The sequence below is a fragment of the Pan troglodytes genome, chromosome 12 (genome assembly GCF_028858775.2).
Source record: "Pan troglodytes isolate AG18354 chromosome 12, NHGRI_mPanTro3-v2.0_pri, whole genome shotgun sequence".
Classification (NCBI taxonomy): domain Eukaryota; kingdom Metazoa; phylum Chordata; class Mammalia; order Primates; family Hominidae; genus Pan; species Pan troglodytes.
In genome coordinates, this window is record NC_072410.2 from 112,028,651 (window position 1) to 112,053,064 (window position 24,414).

At 49.9% G+C, this 24,414-nt stretch overlaps 1 non-coding gene across 1 annotated transcript; it reads left to right on the forward strand.

Annotated features, from left to right (window-relative positions):
• The first annotated feature begins 22,352 nt into the window (after nt 1-22,352).
• LOC112208246 (U7 small nuclear RNA) lies at nt 22,353-22,413 on the forward strand. Its single transcript, XR_002942663.1, has one exon. It is a non-coding gene; the product is annotated as a U7 small nuclear RNA (small nuclear RNA).
• The last annotated feature ends 2,001 nt before the right edge of the window (nt 22,414-24,414 follow it).

Genomic DNA, 24,414 nt, shown 5'->3' on the forward strand with positions numbered 1-24,414 from the left:
TTCAGAACCCCTTAGGGCCTCAGCTGAAGCTCAGACAGAGTGCGCGCGCACACACACACACATCTAATTTTCAACACACTTGCACAAATATAGAAACATCATGGGGAAAAATGCAAAATACCTATGATTTCTGGAACAAGATCCAAGATGACAAAGATATTCCCTGCTTATTCTGCTCATGCCCGGGCTCCCCTGCCCACCCCCAGTGCGTTCATGTGATATCATGAAAAAGCAGCAGGGGTGGCATGAACTTGCACACCAGGCTGCCCAGGCTTGAGACCCAGCTCTGCCACCTAGAAGCTTGGAGCCCCTGAACAAGCCGCAATTCTGTGCCTGGGTTTTTCTGACTGCAAAATGAGGATAATCACAGCCCCTGCCTCCAAAGTGTCCCGAGGATCAAATGAGTTGATGATACTTGCATGGCGCTCGGATCGTGGTAAGTGTGCTGCATAAGTGCTCCTTAAATCACCATCTGGAGTTTCCATACCAACCTCTCCCTGGCTTCATCTTATTTTTTTCTCCCCCTCATTTTTATTCCTCTCTGATTTCCTCACGTATGTTTTTTAATCTTGTCATATTGAGTGCATCTTTGCAAACTGCTTCTAATACTTCAGGGAACTAAATGCTGTGTTTCGTGCTCTCTTTTCCCCATCGCCTCCTTGAATATTTAGTAAGTCTTTGTGAGGATGTCAGCCCCTCCCTGCTGGGCTGGTGGTGTCCTGGGTAAGGGGGCCGTGGCCACCATGGGAGCAGCACACAGGCCCAGCTTGCTGGGGGCCGCACTCATGGGAAACAGAGAGGGGTGACAGTGAGAACAGAGGCAGGGACAGAGCCAGCTCCTTGATCCTGCTGCCCATGGAAGCTTCTCCTCCCAGCATCAAGCCCAGGCAGATTTGGGGTTCTGTTGTTTAGGAGAGGTGGGATTTCCTTGCTGTAAGTGGGACAAGTATCATCACTATTAACCATCATGAATGAGAATGAAACAGAATGAGAAGACAAAAAGCCAGAAAGATGTTCTCATTCCTCTGTGCTCACACAGCTCATCAGAGAGGGTTGAGGCATGGGACCCCACGTTCTAACCCCAAGGAGTCCCCATAACCCTGTCTGCTACCCTGAGACACAGGTCCCTTCCTGCTCACATGAAGTAAGCCATCTATTTTTTTTTTAATCCCCATAGAACACAAGTGGCAATGAAAAGACACAATATAAAGAAAAGGTTAAGTAGATCAGTGGTTTCCAGGGGCTAAGGGAAGGGGAAGATTGGCACAGGTTTCTTTTTGAGGTGACTGATGAAGTGTTCTGGAATTGCTGGAGGGGGTTACACCAACTTGTGAATACACTAACAACAACCAAATTGGACAATTTAAAAGAGTGAATTCTATGGCATGAGAATGATCTCTTAATTAAAAAAAAAAAAGCCTGCAAAAGTTTCATTTAAAACCACAGAAGGCCGGGCATAGTGGCTCATGCCTTTAATCTCAGCACTTTGAGAGGCCACAGCGGGCTGACTGCTTTAGTTCAGGAATTCGAGATCAGCCTGGGCAACTTTGTGAGACTCCGTCTCTAAAAATAGATACATAAATAAATAAATAATAAAATAACACCACAGAGCCCAAAGCCCCAGACCCATCCTAGACAAGGATGCTCCAGGCCTGACGTTGCCAGTGTCTGCAGCAGGCCATCGTAGGACCTTAGTGTGCCTTAAGGGAGTGTGGGATCTGTGGCTGAATTTCAGGAAGATTCAGCTTGTATTTCTTACGTGGGAAAGACCCTCGGAAAAGTAGGGGTTGATCCCCCTTCCCCTTCATCACTGGTGGTGGCACCCCCACGGGCACCTAGTGGGGCCAATAGGATCATCTCAGGTACCAAGGTACTCCATGGTCTGAAAGCATTTTTTTTTTTTTGAGACAGAGTCTTGCCCTGTTGTCCAGGATGGAGTGCAGTGTGGCTCGATCTTGGCTCACTACAAACTCTGCTTCCCGGGTTCAAGTGATTCTCTTGACTCAGCCTCCCGAGTAGCTGGGATTACAGGCGCCCGCCACCACGCCCAGCTTATTATTGTATTTTTAGTAGAGACGGGATTTCACTATGTTGCCCAGGCAGGTCTCGAACTCCTGACCTCAAATGATCCGCCCGCCTCGGTCTCCTAAAGTGCTGGGTTACAGACGTGAGCCACCGCGCCCGGCCCCCTCTCTAAGCATTGTGATTTCATAGGATCCCCTGGCGGTCCCATGAGGGAGACAGGGCCACAGTCACTGTCTCCATTTGGCAGCTGAGTGAAGGTGGAGCTCAGAGGTGGATCCAAACCCAGGCTGGGTTTCCTCGTGGGTCGGAGATGTCTGCTTTACTTTTATTAAAACATCGTCCCGGTCTGGCACACCTGAAGCTGTGTATCCGAGTGTGCCGGGCCGGCTCCCTGAGCCCCACCTGCCTTCAGGCCTCCAGCTCTTGCCTGCAGCGACCCCTGGTGGGTGCGCAGGCCTCGTCACCTCCAGGCTGGGAACTGGGCTTCCCCGGAGGCCGCACCTGGAAGGAATACGCCCCGGATAAGGCCCGCGATGGAAACGGAACCCGGCTGGCTCACTGCCAGCGGCCTGGTCCAGAAGGCGGGCTCCGGAGCCCGACTGCCGGGGGTACCCGCCCACCTCACCCGCCTGCCAGCCCTGTGTCCCTGGAGTCCCCAGCCTTTCCACCATCTCAGGCCTGGGATGGAAACAGCACTTCCTGCAGATGGCTTGGGAGGCCTGAAAGGACGGTTCAGGTAAAGTGCAACGCCCGGGGCCGAGCAGCGGCCACAGTACACACACAGGCGCTGGTGCTGCTCCTTGCTGTAGGCCCTCCCCACGTGTTCATGCTCATCAACCCACGCTATGAAATTAGTTCACTCTAGGCCAGACACAGTGGCTCATGCCTGTAATCCCAGCACTTTGGGAGGCCGAGGCAGGTGGATTGCTTGAGATCAGGAGTTCGAGACCAGCCTGGCCAACATGGTGAAACCCTGTCTCTACTAAAAATACAAAAAATTAGCCAGACATGGTGGTGCGTGCCTGTAATCCCAGCTACTAAGGAGGCTGAGGCAAGAGAATCTCTTGAACTTGGGAGGTGGAGGTTGCGGTGAGCTAAGATCACACCACTGCACTCCATCCTGGGCAACAGAGCAGACTCTGTCAAAAGAAAGAATGGAAGGAAGGAAGGAAGGAAGGGGGGTCGGGGGGGAGAAATTAGTTCACTCCACAAACACATCAAGTGTCCCCTGTGTGTCTGAGGCAGGGAAGGGAGGAGACCTGCCTCTTAGTGTTCATAACAAAGAAGGACCTGGACCCTCCCAGGCCACAGGAGCCTCGGCCTGCATCCAGGCCACAAGGGTTTACTAAGCACCCTGTCAGTCCTGCCAGGCGCTCAGGGACCAATGAGATCCCACCTCTGGGAGTCACTGCAGCCCAGAGGGGTGAGGGGCAGTGCCACAGAGAGGCCAGGCCTCCGTGGAAGGAGGGAGGGAGGGTGGCCAGCCCCAGGGAGGGAGGGAAGCCTCACAGGAGAAGGGCACACGTGTCCAGAATGTTCCCTCTCCACAGAGAGGGTCTTTCTCTCCAAAGCACACTGCTGCAGGCAGCATCCGTGGCCCACATAGAAAGAGGCTCACCTTTGATCCAGCCTGAGAGGTTCCCTTTTTTGTCTCTGCTCAGAAGCGCAGCCTGAAAGGAGAGTGAGGCACTGCCTCCTTTTGAAATCATGCAGCTGCTGCTGAGGCCCCAAAGAAAGATACAAATGCACTGGGATCTTTCCCCAGATCTGCGTTGCTCTCACTGTAGAAGCTGTTGGGACTTTGCAACAGTATTTAGAAAACACCTAATGCCCAGTCTAAATCTTCTTCAGAAGTCTGGGGATGGGGGAAGGGAGAGGAAATTATTTTAGAATTCTGCTTCCATGTGGCAACATCCAAAGATAAGAGAAACACAGAGAGCACTGGTGGGACCTGGGAGGAGGCAAAGATTTCTCTAAACCAACGTCTGGGGCTTCCAATAACCAGACACTGGCTGCCACTTCAGGGTCTTGGCACCTCAAGCTCCAAGCTCCACTTCCAGACACTTGATGGCTTCCAGCCCTGGGGATGTCATTTAACCTTTCCAGCCTGGATGTCCACATCCACTTAACTTCATACATCTCCCTGCAGAGCCCACTATACAGCAAGCACATGCCCTGGAATCCAGGCCCTGCCTCCGGGAGTGCCTGGATATAAGAGGGATGTATCTCTATTCATAGGGGCTTACAAGGCTGGTGCCAACCATACTGGCATTCTGGAAACTTCTGAGAAGGGGCTCAAACATGTTCTGAGAAGAGGGCCCAGCCGCCTCTACCTGGCAGAAGTCAGGGAATGAGCCCGCTGTGGGTTTTTGAGGTTCTGGGGGCCACTCCCCTTGGCTGTGAGGCTTATTACCCCACTGTGGTGATGGACTGAAAACCCCCAGTGGGGGTGGGGACACATCAAGCTCAGAGACACAGCAGCAAAATGGGGGCCTGAGAAAGCTGCCTCCCAGGCCTGCTGATCGGGAAATTCCAAACGGGAAAGGGTGATTAACAACTGCGGGAGCCGGAGGAGGGGAGAGGAGAGGGACCGGACAGGGAAAAAGACCCCAGATCCTGGGCCTGCACGAGGGCAGGAGCCAGCCTGGCCAAAGTGAGCCTAGAGGCCACACAGACGTGGGCCCCTTCTGCGGAGCTGGCCTGTCGAGGGGGCGGGGCTGTCCCTGACACAGAGCCTGGGCTCTACATGGACACCTGTCCAGGCAGGGGAGGGGATGCTTTCTGACTGCTCTGCCTCTGGGAAATGGGGACTCCTGGCCTTTCTCCATGCCCCAATATCATCTGTGAGCTCCCTCCCACCCCTCACTTGGCCTTTTAAGGAGAGTGACCCCAGAGGGCTGGAGTTCTGGGAGCCTCCAGAGTCCCGGCTTCTGCGGGTCTCAGTGGCTGGGGGGGCGGGGGGTGAGACAAGCGCTGGCCTCGACCTTGCCTTTTCTGCGTCCGCCAAATGTCCCTGGGGGCCCAGGTGATCCTCACCGCCTCCTTTCCCTGTTCCTGTGGCAAGCCACAGCCTGGCCTCCAAGCCAGCTGCCCCTCCCCTCAGGAGATGCCTCTTCTGGGGTCGCCCTCTTCTGCCCTGGACCCGACCTCCTGGAAGGAAGACCGAGGCGGGAGATGCTGACTGCAGGATTCAGCCAGCCCAGGGCCTGAGCCTGGGCCCTTCGGTCCACCACAGCACCGATTTTTTAGTGTAAATATTGTATCTAAGTACAGCACATACAGAGAAAAGCGCACGAGTCCTGAGCGCACAGCTCAAATCCCACACGCATCCCCGCAGCAGCCTGCGCAGAGCAAGGGCAGAGCGCCCCCTTGCGGTCACATCCTGTCACTACTCAACCGAAGGTGCCCGCTGCAAGGTTAGGTCTCCTGGCCTCGTGCTTCAAACAGGAATTAATAGAATCCCACCAGGTGGTGTTTGTGAGGCGTAGATGGCGAGGATATCTGCAGCTGCAGTTTGCTCATTCTCACGGCTGCACTGCATTGCACTGTGTGAGCAGAACACAATTTATCCTTGCACTGCTGATGGGCATTTGGGCAGTTTGCAGTTTGGGGTCTGGCCAGTCCTGCTGTTGTGAGCATTCTTAAGCCTGCCTTTTGGTGAATTCACACGCCCGTGGGGTGAGTATGTGCCTGGGGTTGGGATGCTGGGTGGGTGTGTTCCAGTTCAACACTGCTGGCAGGATTGTTGTCTATTTCACTCCCCGCCATATTCCACCACCTCGAATTGTGCCTGGAATATCATAGGTGCTCAGTAAATATCTGTTGAAATGAATTCTCTCCTCTTTTTTTTTTTTTTTTTTTGAGACAGGGTCTTGCTCTGTCACCCAGGCTGGAGTGCAGTGGCACCATCATAGCTCCAGGGGACCCTGGCTTGCCCCCCCTCTGCCCTCAGCGCCCAGCAGAGAGCCTGGCACATGAGGAGAGAGAGGTTTGAGGGGAGAGGAAGGAGAGGACATTCACACCCCATGACTGGCTGCCCAAGGCAGGACAGCAGGGGTCCAGGAAGGTGGCTGGGAGGAGGAGGATGACTATGGCCGGGAGCTGGGTCTTGGAAACTGCATCCTGTCAGGCCCTAGAATCTGTCAGACACACAATCACGCAATGAAGGAGACGTTGGTATCAATTAACTCGTGTTCAGTGAAGGCCAATCCTGTCCAGTGAGCAGATTACTTGTGTCTGCCAGGCAGGGTGTGGAGGCGAGGGGGACATCGTAGCTGGATCTGAAAGCTGCTTATTGCACCCAAATCAGCTGCTGACGACACCTCCCATTCAGGCTACCCAGAGGTCTGACCGATGACCTGCCCCTGCCCCAGGATGTGGGGCTGCCGGGTGAAACGCAGTCTTAGCAACTGCAAGGGAGGGCTCCAGCCACCATGCCGGAAGAGGCTTACAGGGAGAAGGAGCCAGAGAAGTAATGTGACCAGTGCCGCTGATTCTCAGTGAGCTGAGCAGTTTTGCCAGGTGGGGGCCACCCTCAGAAACAAGCCAGCCTGCGTTTCCCCGAGTCAAAAGAGTGCCGTAGACTACAATGTGCACGGGCCCAGGAGGAGGGCAGCGCCACAGCCCTGGCCACGGGGTCAAGGGGAAGGCTAAGTAGGTGGGGGCAAGTGGTCACAGCGCTCATCAACGCCCGCCCTATCACAGTAGACTCATCTGCGGCTCCAAGTGCCAAGGGTGAGGCCAACCCCAACCCACTGCAGTCAAGGAATCCCGGAAAGAGAGAAAGGGGGGTCTCACCAGCGGCTGGAAGCAGAGCGAAGTTCGCTGCACTCCCACAGGGACCCTCCCCGCCAGCCCCTGTGGCTCAGGGACAGTGAGGGGCTGGGCCGGTGCAGGAGGGAGCTCATTTCTCCCTAGGAGGGAGACAGAGAAGCTAAGTGGGGAGGAACTGAATGTTCTGAAAAGCTGACGTGGCCAAGCGCCCGAGGAGACCACAGAAGTGCCCCGTGTGCCTCCTGAGCCACCAGCCGGCGGGGGTGGCACCAGGCAGACCTCAGCTCCAGCCCACTCTGCGCAGGTGGAGTCCCCGTGTGTCCAGGGGCACAGCCACGCCCGCGCAGGGGGTGACCCGAGGGCCTGGAGGGGCAGTTCAGTTCAGCTGTAAGTCTGAGGCCACATTCTGCCTATTTCCTTGAACTAATTTCTCACTTTAACTGAAGACTTAAGTATCTCCTACGAAATTGCTTTGCCCTCATGGGCTGGGTTTTGGATTTTATTTTTGACAGAGTGAGCTCCAGAAAACAACTTAGAATCCTCTTTTGTCCCTTGGCAGCATTCCCCAGGCCGCCAGGGAGGAAAGGCCCTGCCGCTTCCTGCAAAGGCTCTGGGTGCCACCCCATGTCCCTGCAGATGCACTCCTGCCCCATAGCTGTGCCCGCAGGAAAAGGTGCCCGAGAGAACCTTGACCCTCTGGCCAGAACCAGGCAGGCTTGCAAACTCACTGAGTTCCACCAGTTCAAACACAAGCATTCAGCCAAAACAAATGGAGAACTGATAGGCATGGAGGTCCACAGCATTTTATTCACGGATGCGTTCATTCATTCCAACATTCATTCATTCATTCATTTTCCCAGGCCGTGCTAGGAGCTGGGACACAGCCCAGTCCTGGCCCCTGTCTTGAAGCTGCACACCCACACTGGAGGGGCAGACACAGGCACTGCTTCTACATGCGGGTGCAAGGAGGCAGTGTGGAGCAGGAGCGGCCCCTCCACCTCCCAGGGCCTGGGGTGAGGAAGCTTCCTAGAAGGGCTGCCATGGCTTAAGGGATGAGTGTCAGCCAAGGTAGCGGAGGGCAGAGAAGCATCCTAGGCAGAGACAGCCAGAGAGCAAAGTCTTCCATACAAGACTCTTGAAGAACTTGGGCATGGCGGGAGCACAGAGGACAAGCCCTGCCACCTTGTGAAGGCATGTGGATTTCACTGTGCCACGACGGAGCCGCTGAGGTTTGATTTATGCCATTTTATGTGGTCAGAGGGACTGTTTGACCCGACTTCTCATCCTTAGAGGAATCCAGGGATGGACTTCAGAGCTCACCTCCAAAAGAGATTGGAAATTTAATCACGTACCGTGTCAATATGTACACCTACTATGTACCCACAAAAAATTAAAAATAATAATTAAAAAAAGAGGCTGTTGCAATAGCCCAGGCCAGAAATTCTGGGACCTGAACTAGGATTTGTGTGGAGAGGAGAAAATGCCACTTAGGTTTCAAATTTGGCAGGATTTGGTGATTGACTCAGTGAAAGGCAGAAAAATTGTTTCTAATCTCCACCCCCCAACACCGTGCCTTCTAACAAGGGCAGTTCATGGTAAGGACAGGATCTTTTGATTGGAGAGCAAAAAGTCAACACCCTTGGTTATTATGGCTTTTGGCCAAATTATAGGCAATAGCAGGCAATGGAAGGAGGAAAATGAGAGTCTGGAGAAGCAGGGCAGAGCCCACCTGCTCAACTAAGAGAGGGGACAGGGCTGTGAGGCACGGGTGCTCCTGAAGCTGAAGAAGCCAACAGCGCTGGGAGCTGCCTGGGGGCGGGAGGTCTCCATGAGCCAGGATTCTGGGTATGAGTGGCCCAAAAGAGACCCTGGGAGAGAGGACATCAGGGGAACAAACAGCTGAGGAGGTGGGCATGACACAAACCCTTCTCCCAGCCCAGAGCCTCTCCAAAAGCTCAGGCCAGATATCCCCCTTTTCACAACACCGGGTAAGCAGATTCTTTCTTGGGGAATGAGAAGGGCATGAAGACCTGCTGAAGCCAGTGCAATCCTGGAAAGTGCCTGGACAGCACCCCAGAAGAGAGGGTGACCTGGGTCACTGAAGACGGGGTGGGGGATAACACTGTTAACGTGATGATACATCAGCTGTCCCCAGACCACACCAGTGTCCGGAGTGAATGAAGCGGGCACCCTAGCAGGCAAGGAGGAAGCCCTGCTTTGCTGGTCATGCATCCCAGGCTCCCGGAGTGCCCCTGGGAATTTCTGGACACATCCATGCACTTGTGACCCGGGGGCCAGAGCCAGGGGTCATTTGGCTTTGTGCCCCCTCCAAAGCAGGGGTTTCCAGTGTAGCACATTTGTGCCCCAAATTCTCAGAGGTGTTTTATTCGCAGCGCCTGTCCTCAGAAGAATCAGACATGATCCAAAGGGGGCTGGTAGGGGACACTGAGACAGCAAGGCTGCACCATGCCCAGTGTCGCCTGCCCCGCACAGGCTAGCAGGAGGACTGGCACTGTGCTGCCCCTTCGTCCCAGCTGCCATCTGCATGGGCGGAAGAGTGCCCTGGGCCCTGGTGGTGCAAGGAGGGCGGGAGACAGACCCTCGCATTCCTCTGGTCTCAGGGTCGTGGGCCTGGGTGGAGGGGGCACACACCCTACTGGAACAGGGTGCTCCAGGCTGTGCCCATGGCCTCGACACTCTGCACTTCTTAAAGGGGAAATGACAAACGGCAGCTTGTTCTTTCTCTTCCTCACCCTCTGAAACTACTTCCTGCCCAGTGAATTTCTGATACATTTTAATTGAAAAATTGATATACAGATAAAGCAAATTGGGGGTAGGTTGGAATGAATAGTTGGAGCGCAGAGGATTTTTAGGACAGTGAAACTACTGTGTCTGATACTATAAGAGTAGATGTGTGTCATCTCCATCTGTCCAGACCCATAGAATGCACAACACCAAGTGTGAACCCTAATGTAAACTGTGGGCTCTGGGGGATAATGAGGTGTCAATGTAGGTTCATTGTAACAAACATGCGGGCTGCTGCGGTGTGGGATGTTGATAGTGGAGAAGGCTGTGTGTGTGGCAGGGGGAGGGGTTTTATGGGGAATTCACTGTCCCCCTCAACTTTGCTGTAAACCTAAAACTGCTCTAATAGACTAAATGAAGTCTATTAATTTTATTACATTGCATTTAAAAAATAAAAATAAAAAGATTAAACTTTCACAAACTTTTTTTTTACTCTAGTTCTAAAGAATTGCAAGAAAAAAAAATTTTTTTTTTTTTTTTGAGACAGAGTCTTACTCTGTCACCCAGGCTGGAGTGCAGTGGCGTGATCTCGGCTCACTGCAACCTGTGCCTCCCAGATTCAAGTAATTCTCCTGCCTCAGCCACCTGAGTAGCTGGGATTACAGGTGTGTGCCTCCATATCCCACTAGTTTTTGTATTTTTAGTACAGACGAGGTTTCACCATGTTGGCCAGGCTGGTCTTGAACTCCTGGCCTCAAGTGATCTGCTCACCTCAGCCTCCCAAAGTGCTGGGATTACAGGTGTGAGCCACCACATCCAGTCCTTATATTTCTTCTGAAAACCTACACTTTCATTAAATTTTCAATCACTAAACTTTATTAGTATGTGGCAGACACTGGTGTAGACAGATGTCGCCAGCACATAGGAAGGTTCTCCTCTGTTCCCTCATGGAGGCTTCATCCTAGTGAAGACAGATGATAAATAAATAAATATGTAAATAAGGCCGGGTGCGGTGGCTCACACCTGTAATCCCAGCACTTTGGGAGGCTGAGGAGGGCGGATCATCTGAGGTCAGAAGTTTGAGACCAGCCTGGCCAACGTAGTGAAACCCCGTCTCTACTGAAAATACAAAAATTAGCCAGGCGTGGTGGTGCATAACTGTAGTCCCAGCTACTCAGGAGGTTGAGGCAGGAAATTGCTTAAGCCCGGGAGGCGGAGGTTGCAGTGAGCCGAGACTGTGCCATTGCACTCCAGCCTGGGCAACAGACCGAGACTTCATCTCAATCAATCAATCAATCAGACACATATGAATTCTGATCAGTTCTGAGGAGAAATTAAACACCGAGTTTGACGAACTGCTCACTGGGGGGCACTGTCACTTCAGATCACCTGGTGTGAGAAGAGCCTGAAGAGGTGGTACATAAGCTGAGGCTGCAGTGATGGAGGTGGCAGGTCGTGCCAAGGCCTGAAGGCGGGAACCAGCCTGTTGTGTCTGAGGAACTGAAAGAATACTGCCATGAACAGAGGGAAAGAGGGAGGGGTTTGAGGTGACGTCAGAGGCAGGCTCTTAAAGGTCTGCTCCGGAGGGCAGATTTTTCTTCTATGTCTTATAAGAAGCCACTGGGAAAGGTTCTGTCTGTTTAACAGTTTTATTGAGATATAATCCACACACCATATGATTCACCCAATTAAAGCGTATAATTCGACCTGGCACAGCGGCTCACGCCTGTAATCCCAGCACTTTGGGAGGCTGAGGCAAGCGGATCACCCGAGGTCAGGGGTTTGAGACCAGCCTGGCCAACATGGCAAAACCTCCTCTCTACTAAAAATACAAAAATTAGCCGGGTGTGGTGGCAGGCGCCTGTAATTCCAGCTACTCGGGAGGCTGAGGCAGGAGAATGGCTTGAACCCAGGAGGCAGAAGTTGCAGTGAGCCAAGACTGCACCATTGCACTCCAGCCTGGGCAACAAGAGCGAGACTCCATCAAAAAAAAAAAAAATCCATTATTCAATGGCTTTCAGTAAATTCATAGATATGTGCAACCGTCCTCTCCCAACTCCCAGCCCTAGACAGCCACAAACCTACTTTCTGTCTCTATAGACTTCCTAGTTCTGAACTTGAATATGAAAGTAATCATGTGGTTATTTTGAGTCTGGCTTCTTCCACTTAGCATAATGTCATCAAGGTCAATCCATATCGTGGCATGCCAGTGCGCTTCCTTCCTTTTAATGGCTGAATAATATTTCCGTTGTATAGCATGGCGCTTTTCGTTCATCCATTCGTCAAGTGATGAACATTTGAGTTATTTCAGCCTTTTGATTATGACGAATAATGTTGCTAAAACATACCTGTATGTGTTTTGTGTGGACATGTGTTTCATTTTCTTGGGTAGATGCCTAGGACTGGAATTTCTGGATCACATGGTAACTGTTGAATTATTTGAGGAGCTGTTGGACTGTTCTCTAAAGTGGTTGTACCATTTTACATTCCCAAAAGCCGGTGTTGGAGGGTTCCGATTTCTCCACCTCTTCACCAACACTTGTTATTCTCTGACTTTGATTCTAGCCAAGCCAGTGGGTATGAAGTTATTTCTCATTGTGGTTTTGATGGACATTTCTCTGATAACTAATGACGCTGAGCATCTTTTCATGTGCTTTATTGGCCATTTCTATGTCTTCCTTGGAGAAATGTCTACTCAGATCCTTTGTGCATTTTTAAATTGGTTCTTTTGTCTTTTTATTATTGAGTTGTAATCATTCCTTATACATTCTAGATACTAGTTCATTACCAGACATATCATTGCAAATATTTTATCCCACACTGTGTGTTGTCACTTCCTTGATGGTGCCCTTCGAAGCACAAAAGGTTTTAATTTGATGAATTCCAAATTGTCTATTTCTCTTCTGTTGTCCATTGGAAAGTTTTAAGTAGGGGAGAGGAGTGTGAACTAATTTAAACTTTTTCAAGAATCCATAAGAGTCTGCTTTGTGGAAAAAGAATTTTAAGATACCGTATTAGTCAGGATTCTCTAGAGGGACAGAACTAATAGGATATATATATAGAGAGAGAGAGAGAGAGAGAGACAGAGACAGAGAGAGAGACAGAGAGAGAGACAGAGAGAGAGAGAGAGAGGAGTTTTTAAAATATTAACTCACATGATCACAAGGTCCAAAAATAGGCCATCTGCAGGCTGAGGAGTAAGAAGAGCCAGTCCGAGTCCCAAAACTGAAGAACTTGGAGTCTGATGTTTGAGGGCAGGAAGCATCCAGCATGGGAGACAGATGTAGGCTGGGAGACTAGGCCAGCCTGGCCTTTTCATGTTTTTTTCCACCTGCTTCATATTCTAGCCGTGCTGGCAGCTGATTAGCTGGTGCCCACCCAGATTAAGGGTGGGTCTGCCTTTCCCCACCCACTGACTCAAATGTTAATCTCCCTTGGCAACACCCTCACAGACACACCCAGGATCAATACTTTGCATCCTCCAATCCAATCAAGTTGACACTCTATATTAACCATCACAGATACCAAGAGTGAAAATACAAAGACCAATTAGAAACCCAAATCAAACTTGCTTAAACAATAAAGATGATTTCATATTTCAATAACTGGAATGTTCAGCTGAAGGACAGTCTTCAGACACTGATCAGGAATTGGCTCCATTTCTCCGTGACTGTTTCAGCTCTGCCCCGCTTCAGCTTCATCCCCACGTGGGTTTTCCTCATCTTGTGGGGTAGTTTCCAGGGACAACAGGGATCCATGCTTCTGCCCAAGCAAATGCCACTCTTCTAGCCATTGACCAAAGTCCAGAGCTTCACTCTGATTGGTTTATGTCACATGCTCACCCTGGAACAATCACTGTGGCCATGTGAATGCCACTGGCCACTTGGCTTAGTGGCTATTGTGGTGACAAACCCCTTCCTGAGCCAATAACTGTGGCAAGGGGGATAGAGTTCTGCCAGCTGGACAACGCTGCTAGAATCAACCCAGGGTTGCTACACAATGGGGAGGGGCAGCAGAACACTTGACAGGTGTCATCGGCCACAGACATGTAATCACGGAATGTAAGCTGCCCCCAGGGAAGGGGCATAACCTTGGGCACAGCAGCTCTTTTTAGCCAATGGAAGGACACAGCCATGAAGCAACAGCAGTCAACACTCCCCATGACTGGAGGTGTGAGTGTCTCCTCCTGAAGCAGAGTCTGGGCTACATACCACAGCATCCACTACAGTATGGAACCAACATTTTTGACTCTGAGATGGCTATCTGCCTACAGGAGGTTTACTGGAGTGTGCTCTTGGCAATGACGTCAACAAGGAGGTGGCAAAAATAAGGTTGGGTAAGAGAAGCTAAATCATAAAGCTGAATCATGATGTGGGTGCTTACAAGGGCCTCAGTGGACCCCCATGGGAAGCTTAAAGCTGGGAAGGGCCTTCAGGGTTGTCCCAAATTGAGAAAAGGAGGGCAGTCCTTTGTATCCCCAAATCTATCAATCATGGAATGTAAGCTGCCCCCAGGGAGGGAGTATAACCTTGGGCACAGCAGCTCTTTTTAGCCAATGGAAGGACACAGCCATGAAGCAATAGCAGTCAACACTCCCTATGACTGGAGGTGTGAGTGTCCCCTCCTGAAGTGGGGTCTGGGCTACACACCACAACATCCACTACAGTACGGCACCAACATTGTTGACTCTAAGGGGCTACTGCAAAAGTCCACATAGTCATTTGGAACCAAGGTGGTGGCAATTGTGAGAAAGTGGGAAAAATGTCAGCAGATTTTGAATATATTTTGGTGCTCAAATTATCAGAAATTGCCAAAGAATGTTGGGAGCTGGTGATGGAAAGAGAACCCAATGAGATTTGGGGCTTGAGCAATTGGATTGGTGGTGTCATTGATACAGATGACAGAGTGTTCGCTGAGCACCTAGGCACTGAATAGAGATTTATTTCCTTCTTCCTAACCCTCTCCCACTTTATTCTGAAGTTCATATGAGCCATAACAAGGATTGGAAGAAGTTTTCGAAGCAACTTCCTGGGAGTCCATGAATTAGCAGCAGTGAGAGGCTAGAGGCCTGACAAAGAATTGGGAAGCAGCTGCTATATCCCAAGCAGCAAATGCCAGTGTGGATGGAGAAGAGAGAGCTTCATTCTGTGGCAGGAGAGCTTGGCTGCTGACAATGAGACTGCACCCTTGGGATTTGTCCCTTGGATTCTTTAGCATCTGAGCTCTAACCTCTGAAACACAAGAAAAAATGAGCAAGGTGATTTGTCCAGGCCACCTCTACTTCTGGAGAAAGGAGTCATAGCAAATGATCCACCACTATCTAGTCCCTGAGTGGATTAATACAAACCACCCTGAAGACACTGGGGTACTCTAAGATTGGCCCCAGATAAGCCATGGGGATACAGCACAGAAAAACTGTCCATGGCCAATATCAAAGATGCAGCTGGAGACCAGGCATCATGGGAGGTTCACAAAGGGGAGGCCTTGTCTTGTCTGCAGGAAGCTGTGCTCACAGCTTGTCTCCTCAGACTTGCTAGAGAGGCAACAGCCATAACAAAGGCTCAGACCTCACTTTTGGAGTGGCCACCATATGTTTTGGTTTTAGCTTTGCCTAGAAGCCTTGCAAATTGTTTAGTAAAGACAGGCCAGAACATATACCCAAATGCTACTGCACCGATCCCAAGCTACCTGTTTGACTTATTAGATGGTATAGAGGGTGAAGATATTATCACTCTACTAAGTGCCTCCTTATCAATGAGTCCCACTAAGGAGCACGAGCCCACTTATCCCTGTTTGCAGTGCTACATTAAAAATCATTTATGAGGCCAGGCACGGTGGCTCACGCCTGTAATCCCAGCACTTTGGGAGGCTGAGGCGGGTGGATCACGAGGTCAGGAGATCGAGACAATCCTGGCTAACAAGGTGAAACCCCATCTCTACTAAAAATACAAAAAATTAGCCAGGCATCGTGGCGGGCGCCTGTAGTCTCAGCTACTCGGGAGGCTGAGGCAGGAGAATGGCATGAACCCGGGAGGCGGAGCTTGCAGTGAGCCTAGATCGCGCCACTGCACTCCAGCCTGGGCAACACAGCGAGACTCTGTCTCAAAAAAACAAAATAAATAAGTAAATAAAAATCATTTATGGCTGGGTGCAGTAGCTCATGCCTGTAATCTCAACACTCTAGCAGGCCGAGATAGGCTGATCACTTGAGCCCAAGAGTTCAAGACAAGCCTGGACAACATGGTGAAACCCCATCTCTACAAAAATACAAAAATTAGCCGGGCATGGTGGTGCATGCTTGTAGTCCCAGCTACTCGGGAGGCTGAGGTGTGAGGATCACTTGAGCCCAGGAGGTTGAGGCTGTAGTAAGCCGTGATCATACCACTGCACTCCAGCCTGGGCAACAGACTCTGTCTCAAAAAAAATTTTTTTTTTAATTTTAAAAATCGTTTATATAAGGCTGGGTGTGGTGGCTCAAGCCTGTAATTCCAGAACTTTGAGAGGCTGAGGCGGGAGGATCACTTGAGCCCAGGAGTTCAAGACCAGCCTGGGTAACATAGTGAGGTCCTGTCTCTACAAAAAATAAAACATTAGCCGGGCATAGCGGCATGCGCCTGTGGTCACAATTACTTGGGAGCCTGAGGCAGGGGGATCACTTGAGCCTAGGAGGTCAAGGCTGCAGCAAGCCATAACTGCGTCACTGCACTCCAGTCTGGGTGACAGAATGAGACCCTGTCTCAAAAAAAAATCATTTATTATTGCCCTTGGATAGAATCTTTAAATTCACAGAAACACTTACAACCCTATAGAAGGAGAAGTGCTGAATTGTCGAATTCTCCAACAATGCTTCCTCTTTCTAGATGTTTGCTCAGCATCAATTCAGATACCGCTGAATAGAAGGCAACACCCAACCACACAGCCAGAGGCCTCCTGGGTAAATCGCGGACTGCTCTCCTCTGACCCCTCTTTCTCCTGCCTCTACCCCTTGGCTTCACCGCAATTACTCATTTTTTAACACTCAAATGCTGGGTGCCTGTTGCCTATGTCAGGGGCACGCTGTTACTCCCTACACACAGGTAAAATTGATTAACCGAATCTTGCCCTCCACTGGCTTACCGTGCAACGGTAGAGACTGGAAGCAACAGATGAGGGTGAGCTTTGGAAGAGCTGATGAGGCCATGATTAATTTCAACTGAGAGGTAAGAGAGGAGGAAGGAAGGAGGTGGATTTCAGCTGGGCCATAAAGGATGGGCAATATTTCAACAACAGAAAAGTGAGAAGAAGGCATTCCAAATCTCCGAAGGCTGTTTTAAAACACGACCTGAAAATTCTGAGGCCATCTCCTCACTGGGAGGTAGAATCCACCCCCCTCCCCTTCGTCCTGGGCCCAACGACCTGCTTAACCAGGGTCAGTTTCCAAACCCAGGTCCTGAAGTGGCAGCTTCCTCTTCCTGACTCTTAGGATGCTCACTCTCAGAGCACAGCTTCCAGAGAGAGAAGATACCCCCAGCATCCATGAGAAGAGACCTCCGGGAGAAGCTTGTGTGGGTGTGCCGACCACTGGCCCCAGTTGAGGTCCCAGCCAACATCAGCTCCGACTTCCAGCCATGTGAGTGAACTGGCCCAGCTCCCTGGCTTCGGGCCACCCCAGCTGGTGGCGCTGATACAGGAGGTAGAAAGAAATTATTTAGACAGATAGTGAGGACAAAAGAGTCCTTGACAGAACTTCCCTTCTAACAAAAAACAGCTCAAGAAATTATTTTTTTCCTAACGAAGAATAGCCTGAAAAATCAAACTACAGACACAGATAAACAAAGACAACTAGAAAAACTAGAAACTTACACGGGGGAATGCCAACGATGACATCTATAGAAACGAGGCTACCTGGGGGCTGGACATGTCCACCATGGAAGCTCCATCTTCCCCTTCTTTGTTAACACGTGTACAGTAAAAAAGAAATGGGCAACATGACAATTCAGACTGAAAACACACCTATGATAAAATGCTGGGGTGGGGGTTGCCAGAAATGTACACCTTATACAAATGACACACTGGTCCTAATCAATTTCTCACGCCCTCTGTAGATCAGACACCGCCTCCCCAGTGACTCATCTATAAAACACCCCACATTTAACCACAGATCAACAATCCATTTTTCCGGGACCCCCTTCTATAACAGAGAGCTATTCTCTCTCTTTGATCTATTAAACTTCCGCTCTTAACCTAACTCTTTGTGGGTCCACGTCTTTAATCTCCATGACCATGAGACAACGAACCACGGGTATTACCCCAGACAACGAGGCCACTTCACTATGCCAAGAACACCTCTGGACTTCAGTGTCTCCCTCGGTAAAGTGAGACTAGTCATATCTAACTGCAGGGCTGCTGTGAGGATTAAACGAAACACAACACATGGTGGCCCCATCTAATAGAGACCAGCAGGACAAACCTGCAGACCAGCAGAGGCGGGCTTCTTGGATCACTGCAACAAGAGAGGGCACCTCAGAGGACCCATGGGGCAACTCTAACCAAGCCAGCCAACAGGATTACCATAGGGTGTTGGAGAAGGGAAGGATGTAGGTAAGATTTAAATAAAGCAGTGTTTTAATAGGCTCAAAGCAAAACACAACTGTGTATAAAGGAATTACGGTCAGACCTGGGCTACGAAGTGGATGGAGGTTCCTCTTTCCTTGGAAATGATGAAGTTAAGACAAATGTGCAATATTGTGTCCAGAAAGCCCTGGGTTGGAAATCAAGGCAGCTTCTCAGTGTTAAGATGACTCAGGTCCTTCAGAGAAAAGAAGGATGTTCCATTCTTACTCTATCTCAAATAGCACAGTTTATAACAGTCTGTGCTTTTTCAGGAATAAGATTTTTCAGCACTATAACTTTTTGTTGATTAACAAAAGCAGTTTTAGCAGGTTCACAGATGTAAATATGTGGAGCCTGGCATATGGTGAACATTCGGTAATAGTTTCCCCATCCCCACCTCACTCATCTCTTCTCTCTCACTTTCAGGCTCAGCAACTTCTCCTGCTCACTCCCTATCAAGGAAAAGTCCCATAATGTATCCACCATGGCTAATGCACCCGGTAAGTAGAGGAAACCCCCAGAGTAGGAGCCTCCATCTGTTCACAACAGCCAAAAGGTGAAAACAACCCAAGCGTCCACTAACAGACAGATGGATAAACAAAATGAGGTCTAGTCATATGATGGAATGTGACTCTGCTTTAAGAAGGAAGGAAATTGACACATGCCACAGCATGAATGGACCTTGAAGATGTTAGGCTAAGTAAAATCAATCACTCACAAAAGGACAGTACTGTAGGATTCTACTTACATGAGATGTCTAGAGTAGTTAAATTTATAAAGACAGAAAGTAGGATGACAGTTGCCAGGGGTCAGGGGGAGGGGGAATGAGGAGTTGGCATTTAATGGGGATAGAGTTTCAGTTTGGGGTGATAAAAAGCTCTGGAGATGAAGGTTGTACAACGATGTGAGCGCATTTAATGCCACGGAACTGTACACTTAAAAACAGTTAAAGGCCAGGCATGGTGGCTCACGCCTATAATCCCAGCACTTTGGGAGGCTGAGGTGGGTGGATCACCTGAGGTCAGGAGTTTGAGACCAGCCTGACCAACATGGCAAACCCCCGTCTCCACTAAAAAAAATACAAAATTAGCTAGGCACGGTGGCATAAGACTGTAATCCCAGCTACTCAAGAGGCTGAGGAAGAAGAATCGCTTGAACCCAGGAGGCAGAGGTTGTAGTGAGTCGAGATAGTGCAATTGCACTCCAGCCTGGGCAACAAGAGCAAAACTCCATCTCAAAAATAAATAAATAAATAAATAAATAAATAAATAAATAAATAAATAAAATAAATGGTTAAAGTGAGCTGGGCACAGTGGCTCCTGCCTGTAATCCCAACACTTTGGGAGGCTGAGGTGGGCAGATCACTTGAGGCCGGGAGTTGAGACCAGCCTGGGCAAAATAGTAAAACCCCATCTCTACAAAAAAAAATACAGAAATTAGTCAGGTGTGTTGTGGCTTTCATCTGTAGTCCAGCTGTTTGGGAGGCTGAGGTGGTAAGATTGCTTGACACTAGGAGGTTGAGGCTGCAGTGAGCTATGATCACACCACTGTACTCCAGCCTGGGTGACAGAGTGAGACCCTGTCTCAAAAAAAAAAAAAAGTTAAAGTGGTAAATTTTATTTTATGTTATGTGCATTTTATCAGTATTTTTAAAAGGCTTCATCTGCCTATCCCCACTGAAAATAAGACTCGACTCTACCTGTGATCCGAACCTCAGAATGAATGAGAAAGTCCAGAGAGGAGCACTGTGTGCCTCCTGAGCACCCCTAGGAAGAGGCACATGTCCCCTGTCGGATCCACCCTGTTCATTCTGTGGGTACGTTAGCCCAGATTCTTCACCCTGAGAACATTAAGCCCTGTATTAGTCAAAGTCAAGCTAAACTCCTGTGGCAAGTTATTCCAAAATACAATGGCTAAAACTATAGAATCTTCTCTCTAAAGTAACAGCTACATGGTGAGCCATCCAGGTTGGAGGGTGGCACTGATCTTCCCGGTCATTCTAGACTTGGGTTCCTTCCCTGTCACTGCTCCAGTGTCCCCAAGGGCCCTGTGGGGGTCTGCATGGTAGGAGCTGGGGTGCCCCAAGTCCAACAATTCCGCCTGGTGGAAGAGGAACAGGACCTGGCTACGCAGTTGGGATTATCACCTCCTCTCCCATTCCATTGGCAAGGCCTTGGGCGCCCACCGGGGGAGCTGTGTGGTGAAGTGTGGCAGGCAGTATATACCTGGCTGCAGTTCTGCGACTGTGGAGGAATTTCCAGAATCTGCAACTTTGATTTTGATTGCTTGCAGTCTCTTCCACAAGCCCTAAAACAAGAGTCACTCTCAACTCTGGTGCTTGGGGACAGTTCTTTGTTCTAACCCAGAAAGATGACCTGAGTGACTAGAACTCAGAATAGGCACCTGGGAGTCCCTTAATTAGACACAGGGGGTTTGCAGCCATAGTTCTACCTGCCGTGTTGTAACAGTGTCACCATCAGCTGCTGAGGCAGGGCAAGTGACTTGCTGCTAATAACATAAAGTACTCATGTCTGCAAACCACTTACTCTTTTAACTAAATTAGAGAGTAATCAAGGTTAGCCTTTTAATAACATCACTTTCACTCATGAAAAACCATACAAGCTTCCTGAGTGGAATAAAAAGGGAGAGTGATCCTAGTGGGCTGGAGCAGCCACGGGTGTTTGTGTGTGCGTCGGCAAAGAATGACAAAGGTGAAGGATTGCAGTAGTCAAAGAAATCTCACAGGAGGCAGTAGGTTTTAGGGGAAAGAGCTTGAATGTGGGCATCAAGGAACTTGGGTTCTGGCTTTTGATATGTCATTAACTAAGTTGAATGAGGACATTCCTTGAAAGCCTATACTGTGCCAAGCACATGCCCAGTGTGGGTCTTGGGCAGGCCACATGACATCTCTCCCTTGCCCATCGCCTCCACCCTCTGCCCCCAACAAAACAGAATGTTGAATTGATGTCCTCTGAGACTTTCTTCAGCTCTGCTACAACCTGATTCTAGGAAGTAGAAGCTCACCCTCTGATCTTGGGAAGCAAAATAACTGTGGAAAAAAGGAAGGCTGTACAAAGAAAAAAATCCCAGTCACATATGTGGTCTTCCTGGCAAGAGGGCATGACTTGAGTCCAATCGCAAGAAAATTTCAGATAAACCTAAATGAAAAATGCTGTATTTTTAAAAGTGGGGAGGTGGAATTGTGTGCTTCCAAAGTGTCCATGCCAAAAAAAAAAAAAAAAAAAAGCACAAAAAGGGCATGAAAATGTTCCAAATGAATAGAGGCTGAAGAGACAAGATAATTTAACCCAACACCTGACTCTAGGCTGGAGCCTGTAAAAAAGAGAGGAAAATGGTGTTTTGAAAAAAAAAAATGATACAGGCCGGGCATGGTGGCCCACGCCTATAATCCCAGCACTTTGGGAGGTCGAGACGGGTGGATCACCCTGAGGCTGGGAGTTCGAGACCAGCCTGTCCAACATGATGAAAACCCTCTCTACTAAAAAAATTTTAAAAATTAGCCGGACATGGTGGTGGGTGCCTGTAATCCCAGCTACTTGGGAGGCTGAGGCAGGAGAATAGCCTGAACCCGGGAGGCAAAGGTTGCAGTGAGCCCAGATTGCACCACTGCACTCCAGCCTGGGCAACAAGAGTGAAACTCCATCTCAAAAAAAAAAAAAAAAGACAAATATGATTTCTCTTATATGAAGTACCTATATTAGCCAAATTCATAAAGAAAGAAAGTTGAATAGAGGTGACCAAGGGCTGAGGACAGCAGGGAAGGGGGAGTTACTGCTTAATGGGTACAGAGGTTCTGTTTAAGGTGACAAAAAAGGTCTAGAGATGATTAGTGGGGATGGTTCTACAACACTGTGAATGTATTTAATGCCACTCAATTGTACACTTAAAAATGGATGCTGTCCAGGCGCAGTAGCTCATGCCTGTAATCTCGGCACCTTGGGAGGCCGAGGCAGGTGGATCACATGAGGTCAGGAGTTCGAGACCAGCCTGGCCAATGGGGTGAAACCCCGTCTCTACTAAAAATACAAAATTAGCTGGGCAATGGTGATGTGCACCTGTAGTCCCAGCTACTCGGGAGGCTGAAGCAGGAGAATCGCTTGAGCCCAAGAGGTGGAGGTTGCAGTGAGCCGAGATTGCGCCACTGCACTCCAGCCTGGGCAACAGAGCAAGACTGTCTCAAAAAAAAAAGTAAAAGGGGGTGTTACAGCTTATTTAGAATTTGTCTAGCAGATTTTCCAGCTTTTACTGGAAGCCCCCTCACCCCCAAAAATGTGTGAAATGGAAAACTGCATGTATATTTTACCACAGTGAAGAAACAAAAAAAAGAAGTTATTCCTCTGGGCTCCACTGTACCAGGGGCTTCTCTTTGTCAGAGCATGAGGAATACCGCAGTGTAATGTGCCTCTCTGTTGGCTGTGTGCTCCCTGGGACCAGTGACTGTGCCTGAGACAGTTGCTCGTATAATTAGGTTGTTAATGTGCATTTGGTTTTAATGAAAAAAGAAATGAGCAACACGCCCTGGTGCATTTCCGGAAGCCTGTGCATTTCCAGAAGGCTGTGCATTTCCAGAAGCCTGTGCATTTCCGGAGGCCTGTGCATTTCCAGAAGCCTGTGCATTTCCGGAAGCCTGTGCCTGTACAGTGGGCTTCACAGGGGTGTGTGCCTCGTGCAGCTGCGCATTCAGCCCACGGTCCAGAGCAGCCAGTGACCTGGGATATTTAGCAGGGAGTTATGATCTGGCCTCTGTTTTCTCCACGAGGATCAGCCCTGAGGCCAACTGGGACAGAGACCACACAGCACACAAAGGGCACTGGCAGTGTGGGCCACCGCAGTTCGAGGGTTCTGTTCCAAGCAGGATTGCTGCCCAAACACAGCAGGCCTGGAGAGGCTGCGATCAACTCACAACCCTGAGAAAACAAACTCGATCGTGAGTGCGTTGTGGAAGCTGTGATGTCTGTGGCCCATGGGGACAAAGTTAACTGTCTTAACGTAAAGACAAATGAAGGGGCCCTCTTCTGGTAAGAGAATTAAATTCCTCCATCCAGGGAGGAAAAGCATGACTTTCCAGGCTGAGAGGAAAAGGAAGGACTTCGCTGTAATCCAGTCAGCAACAGCAGCAAATTTAAGGGGGGAAATGTGGCAAATGCAGGAAAGGGGTCAGAAAAACAAACAGCATTCATGGCCCCTCAGGCACCCTTCAGGGAAAGCAGACAGGCCGGGAGGCACAGGCTCGCAGTCCACTGCCCTTTGCTGTGAATCCCAAACAGCCCTGCGACCACCGGTTGGGCTTCCCACGCACCTTCACATTCAGGAGGAGCTGCCCGGGGTACCAAGCTGAGGATTTCTGTCCCGGGACAAGCAGCCTCCCTGGGGAAAATCAATGCTGGCATGTGGTTTCCAGGAGAGGCCCCCGTGACTTCAGAGGGCTGCTGTGCCTCTGAGTTCAGTTTGCCTGAAAAATCTTCCAAACGCAGCTCTAGTGCCACTTCCTCCAGGAAGCCCACCAGCCGGCCCCCACCACTCCTGGACCCCTGCCTAAGAATACTTATGCCTTACACACTACAATATGGAGAAATTACTAATACAAAAACAAAATGTCCGAGTCCACTCCAAACATAGGAGGGAGAATCAAGGCGGAAAGATACAGTGGTCTTAACTTGTGCTTGAAAGATTTTACTTTTAGGTCGGCCGTGGTGGCTCACGACTGTAATCCTAGCATTTTGGTAGGCCGAAGCAGGCGGATCACCTGAGGTCGGGAGTTCGAGACCAGCCTGGCCAATATGGAGAAACCCTGTCTCTGCTAAAAATACAAAAATTAGCCGGGCGTGGTGACATGCACCTGTCATCCCAGCTTCTCGGGAAGCTGAGGCAAGAGAATCGCTTGAACCCGGGAGGCAGAGGTTGCAGTGAGCCAAGACCCCGCCTTTGCACTCCAGCCTGGGCAACAAGGGCAAAACTCCATCTCAAAAAGAAACAAAAAAATTTTTACTTTTGCCGGGCGTGGTGGCCCATGCCTGTGATCCCAGCACTTTGGGAGGCCGAGGCAGGAGGCTCACTGCAGCCCAGGAGTTCAAGGCTGCAGTGAACTGTATCATGCCACTGCTCGCCAGCCTGCCCCACAAACATATTTTATTTTCACTTTTGCATATTTTACAAAGCTCACACCCACGTGAGCGCATTGCCAGCCCCCTCGCCCCCCAGGACAAAGTGGAGACCCTGTCAGCGAGGAGGCTACCGCTTAAGTCCCTGGGGTTCTCC